The sequence below is a fragment of the Rhipicephalus microplus genome, unplaced genomic scaffold (assembly GCF_043290135.1).
Source record: "Rhipicephalus microplus isolate Deutch F79 unplaced genomic scaffold, USDA_Rmic scaffold_14, whole genome shotgun sequence".
NCBI lineage: Eukaryota > Metazoa > Arthropoda > Arachnida > Ixodida > Ixodidae > Rhipicephalus > Rhipicephalus microplus.
The window spans coordinates 31,223,263-31,228,280 of record NW_027464587.1 but is presented as its reverse complement, the minus strand read 5'-3'; the positions used below and the strand labels follow the sequence as shown (position 1 = coordinate 31,228,280).

The 5,018-nt window shown below is 44.3% G+C and overlaps 1 long non-coding RNA gene across 2 annotated transcripts; it reads left to right on the top strand.

Annotated features, from left to right (window-relative positions):
• The first annotated feature begins 513 nt into the window (after positions 1-513).
• LOC142784433 (uncharacterized) lies at positions 514-3,706 on the top strand. Of its 2 annotated transcripts, none has more exons than XR_012888627.1 (3): positions 514-783; positions 1,745-1,823; positions 3,412-3,706. It is a non-coding gene; the product is annotated as an uncharacterized LOC142784433 (long non-coding RNA). The 2 variants fall into 2 exon arrangements; XR_012888628.1 differs by having other exon boundaries at positions 546-639.
• Positions 3,707-5,018: the final 1,312 nt, after the last annotated feature.

Below are 5,018 nucleotides of genomic sequence, written 5' to 3'. Positions count from 1 at the left end.
AAAGCGGACCGAACGCCGAAACACGTGCAAAACAACGATAAAAAAAGCCGAGACACGCCGTTCGTCCGCGAAGTAAGGGCGTCAAAGTCGATCAAGCACCGAAACACGTGCATAAGGAGCCCCCCCCCCCCCCCCGCCCAAATATATCGGAGAAGGGGGAAAAGAAAAAAAGCGGACCCAGACGCGCTCCTCATCATCAGCTATACACTTAGTAGCACGCTTCACCGTGTAGTTTGAGGGCAGAATGACAAATCTGCGCCATCTGCGCCCGCACGACAAGTGTGGCGCTAGTGTAGCAAACGATGTAAGTTACAAAGTAATTTTTATTCAGTGTTTATGTTGACTAGCACTAAATAAAAATTGCACTCAACTTTTTATATTTATTTATGAGTTTTAGTGTACCTCAGTTTTTTTTTTATAATTGTATTAGGAGAACACACTGAAATTATTGCGCTGACGCCTGTGCTGCCACTGCTCGGCGTTTTTTTTTTTTTCGGCGCAACTAGGTTCGCGTTCGCACTACTTACTCAATTTCATATGGTCTGTGGTTGGCGAGCACATGGACGTGCCAGCTTGTGAGCTATGTTTTGATCGTGTGTGTGTGTCGCAGATTTGCGTTTCTACTTATTCGTGATGAAGGTTAGTGTATATTTATCTTTATGGAGCGCGAAGTAGTTGTGGATTTTGCTGCTGGGTGGAACAAACACATCGTAAACACGTCTTCAGCTATCTGCAAGCCTGTTCGCTCGTCGGACAAAGGACTGTGCATGCATCAGCGTGCAGGTGAGTGGCATTTACAGCAACATTTAATGCTCTTACAATACATTGTTGAGTGGTTGCGCTATTGAAAGAGAAATGATTTGCTCTTATTCACCGTATCCATTGCTAGCCGTATCGGACTAAATTACCTCTATTACCGCCTGCATACCCTCTTGCTTCCCCTGTCACCACTGCAGTGCCAGTGTACTTTTGCAGTTAAAAGTTCATTTCCGCAACACCACCTCGCTTGAAAAAACATTGGGGCGGGGTTGTAGCTGCTTTCATACTGGCACTTTTCTACCATTGGCTTTATGTAATGTTAACGGCTGAGTGTTGGGGCCTTGGGCCGCATTTTTTAGAGATGTAAAGTGTATGTAAATCAGTAAGTGAACAAATCATTGCCGCATCACTTCACTGGAATAGCCAGGCGGTTGCGCACAGAATGTTTTTAGGCCGGGTGTAGGGAGCCCAAATTGACGACCATCTTCGCTTGCCCGGCTTATTCAGATAAGCGGGCCCCCCCCCTCCCCGCACGCCTAAAAAAAAATCTGCCCACATCACTGCGTCACTTGCTTCACCTCTGCGCTGAACGTACTATTTTATAAGCGCACCATCAAGCGAGCAGTTTACATATTGACAGAACAATTGGAGGAGGAATGACCCAAATCTTTCAGATTTCTTTAGTGATGCAAAACCTTAGCAAAACTGAATATTGTAAAAGACAATCATAAATGTTGTATGTTCTCGTTAGCGCTGTCATTATTCTGCATCATGAAATCTTTATGCGCTGTGAAAACTTGGCATGCCGTTGAAGTCACATATCGACGTTAATACCAATCGACGAAAATTTCGACAACCTGAATAACGCCGTTTGGGATTTGCCGCATGCCCATAATTAGGCTGATTCCCACTTGGCTGTTCTTAACCTGACTTCACTGCTACCAAATGAAACAATATTTAATGCATGTCTTTTACTTTTTTTCAGGGATATGACACAAATTTGGTTATACTGCAGATAAAGATGCTCCCAACGATGCTAAAGTACAGAAAGCAAGTGAATTTTGGTAAGTGCAGACTTTTTGTACTACGTATATGAAAGCGTCGCTTTTTAGGGGCAAACTGTGCATGTGTTGGCCAGAGAATAGTTCATTATACCACATGGTTACACTGGCACTGACAATTCGACATGGCTCCGCTGGCCCGTGTGTGTGCTCACACTGTTACCGTTAAGATAAAATGTTTATGTTTTCATTGCAGGGATTGCTGTTTGTACTAAAAAGCCAACTGCCAAGATTTGTTTACGCTGGTACTCCTAAAAGTATGCTTTCCTTATTTACATGGATTTTGGCTTGCACAAAGCATAACACTTGGGCCTAGATTCACAAAGCTCTCCATGCGCAGGCCTTCATAACAGCGTTTCTTGACTTGCCTTTACCCTGTTTTCTGCAGATGTTTCGTGGGTTTAAAAGTGCCACAGCATGTTGACCTCCCCCACTCTGAAATATTCGCGTTCAAAGTTCCGCAAGAGTGGGCTTAACTTTCTTGTGCACCTCTTTGCTAGTCCAAGATACTGAAGTGTTATGCTCTTACTAGAGGTGGCAGTGTTTCTAATGTTTGTATTTCCATCACATTGACCATGTATGCGATCTTGGCTTGACTGGTAGCACATCCTCAACAAATGTCTTTGTGGCACATGTAGAAGGCAGTACAAAATAAATAGGCAGACATTCACACCAAGAGCTAACTTCTAATAATGCTTTTTTTTTGGAAACCATGGTGTGCTTATTCCAATTTGTCTAACAAGCAGTAACCTGTTTGGCTGTGAACCAACAAGACGTTGAGCTAATAAAAGCTTCACATCTTGTTGCTCTCAAATATATATGTATTGGCAAGCTATCTGTAACACTGTCAAACAAAGAATCAGAATATCTGTGCATGCCTTAAGATATATTGCTTCGTTTACATATCTCGTGGCTGTGACTCGCCAACCGAGTGAACAAATGCACCCTAGTTTTCTAAATTTAAAGCATTTTTTGAAGGTAGCACGGTCTACATTTATTTGTCTATAGTTTTGTCCAGCCGTTTGCGTCAGGTACAAAGAAATATACTGAAGATTATCATGTAGCCTCTGCAAATGGTTGCTTTCAAGCAGGCTTTGCATGCTTAGCTTGTGCCTACAGGTATTGCACAATTCAAGACGCAGCAGCGTATGATAGAACAGTAGAATCGAGAGCAACTATGTGCACGAGCTAAATAAGTATTTTAACATGAGCGGACAGTACGTGTTATTTGCCACACACATGACCTCATTTAGAATGCCCATTGGTGAATGGGCTCATAGAAATGTCACTCAGCTGTGTATAGGAAACAAGTTAACTGAACCTAAGGGTATCTTTAACTGCTACAAATATGCCTTGTTGAGGTGCTGCACATTTTCTTCCAGAATATTGCTGTCTGAGACATCATGTGAAGAGCGTCTACCACATCAGCATTTATATGGCTTGCCAAGTAACGTTTGGCCGAACCTTCCTTTTTTTCACATTTCGTTTTGCAGTAGACATCCTAGAATGTAAGCGCTGCTGCAGTGTGTGTGACTCATTGTTATGAATTGATTCTGGCATGTTTAACCTCACACTGCTATTTTTTTTGCAGCAATGAGATGCTTCACATATGCCTGCGGTGACGTTCTGCTGCGCTAGCCTGATGGAAACACCAGCTGCGAAACTTGAGTTCTTCAGAATTGGAGAAGTTGCCCTTCTCTCACCAATGATGACACAGACTGCCCTATGCTAAAAATTCAAGATTGTTTTTCCACGGATGACGCAGAAAACCTTTGATGTATTATGGTGTTTGTTTAGTGCTGGCTGTAGTGTGGCGAAGTCTACTTTTACGTGTGGTCACACGTCGCCTCATAAAAAGAACAATAAAGCATTTATTTTCCTTTCAATATTGTCCACTTTTTGTGTTAGAAGCACCCAAGCAGTGCTCTTCCAAGGAGCTCTCGCCATGTGTTAAGCGTGTGACAAGCATACTCGAGGTAAATACTCATTTCCCCAAGAAGTAACTGGAAGCATGTGCAGTTGGTTTTCAGAGAGTAACTGCGAACACGTGGGAGGAACGGTAAAGAGTAACTGTTGCTCTTAGAAGAGCAACTGGTGGGAGTAATGGTTGGTTGGCAGGGAGCAACTGGTGGGAGTAACTGTTGGTCTGCAGGGAGGAACTGGAGGGAGTAACTGTTCATCTCCCGAAGGAGGAACTGAAAGGAGAGCAACGGTTCCTCCCTCTGCAGTTACTCCTTTTAGGAGAGTAATGGGAGTGGCAATGCAATTGCTCCCTGAAAGGAGCAACCCCTATACCCCTGTTGCTCCGTTTTGGCTTAGAGTGTGTCGACTTGTGTGACACAACAATGAATGGGAGACGTGGCATGGCTTATACGCCATATTATTTTCAAAGCACTTCTTCTTTCTCTGCTTCTACTTACGATCGCTGCCTTCTTATGTCACACACACACACACACACGCATATATATATATATATATATATATATATATATATATATATATATATATATATATATATATTGTACCGAAGCATAGTGGCGCCAGCTCTGTGCCAGCGTGAAAGAAGACGTTGACGTCCGTGTGTGGCTCGTGCTTGCCGGGTTCACCGTGGTGCTCGCCGTGGATCATTTGACGCGCTGCCTGCTACCACTGCGAAAGACGTTGCGTCCTTTTTTCATCACCATCTCATTTTGCAACACGGTGCACCTCGTGAATTACTGAGTGACCGTGGACGCGTGTTTCTCTCGAACGCCGTCGACGAGCTACTCAAGGCATGTCGCACTGTCCATCGGAAATCCTCGGCATACCATCCTCAAACCAATGGCATGACGGAACGCTTTAACCGTACCCTTGGAGATATGCTTGCCATGTACGCCTCTGACGACCACACTAATTGGGACCAAGTGCTCCCTTTTGTCACGTACGCGTACAACTCTGCGCCACAAACAACCACTGGCTTTTCTCCTTTCTTCCTCCTGTACGGACGTGAGCTATCATGCTCCATGGACACCATTCTCCCTTACAGGCCTGATGTTCCCGAAGCGACGCCTGTTTCCGAAGCAGCTGCTTATGCCGAAGAGTGTCGTCAACTCACTCGCTCATTTACCGCACAAGACCAATGGCGCCAGAAAACTGACCACGATTCCTCTGCGTCTACTGTACACTATGACCCATGAATGCTGGTTTGGCTCTGGGTCC